This window comes from Sturnus vulgaris, unplaced genomic scaffold (genome assembly GCF_052056855.1).
Source record: "Sturnus vulgaris isolate bStuVul1 unplaced genomic scaffold, bStuVul1.hap1 Scaffold_156, whole genome shotgun sequence".
NCBI lineage: Eukaryota > Metazoa > Chordata > Aves > Passeriformes > Sturnidae > Sturnus > Sturnus vulgaris.
Window position 1 is genome coordinate 1,046,945 of NW_028276073.1, and position 583 is coordinate 1,047,527.

The following is a 583-nucleotide window of genomic DNA, read 5'->3' on the forward strand; positions in this document are numbered from 1 at the left end:
GCCCGGGGTTGTGTTGAGCCTGCCCGGGCTTTCCCTGGCCCCCCTCCCCGAGAGCCCCCCGGGCGTGGCTCGCTTGGCCGAGGTTGGCTGCGCCTCGTTTCCCGCTCCCGACCTGTGTTGCCAGAGTTGTGTCCGTATCGAAAGGGCAGCGGGGGACATGCAGTGGGGCGTGTGGCCTCGCCTCTCGGCTTCGCTTGCTTGCCTGCGAAGGGGGGCTCGGTGACGGGAGTGTCCGGCCCTGCCGTGTGTTGTTGAAGTCGTCCCCCTTCCTCGGCCCTAAGCCGGGGACCCGCGTGTAGCGGGCAGAATTTTTCCGGGGCGGCGGTCGGCCGCGGTGGCCGGCCGTGTCCCCCCCCCAGGACGGACCCCGCAACCCAACAGAGAGCGAGCGAGCGAGTGAGCCCCCGAGAGTGTGTCGTGGGCGGGGCGGCGGCGCCTCGCCCTTTCTCGGTATCGGCCGGGCGCGATCGAGGCACCGTGCCGGGGCGGCCCGTGGTGTCTGGCCTGCCCCGGCTGCCGTGGTTGCCGTTGCCGGCGGGGGCTGGGTTTTGCGAGCGGCTCCGTTCTTTTTTATTAAAGCGTG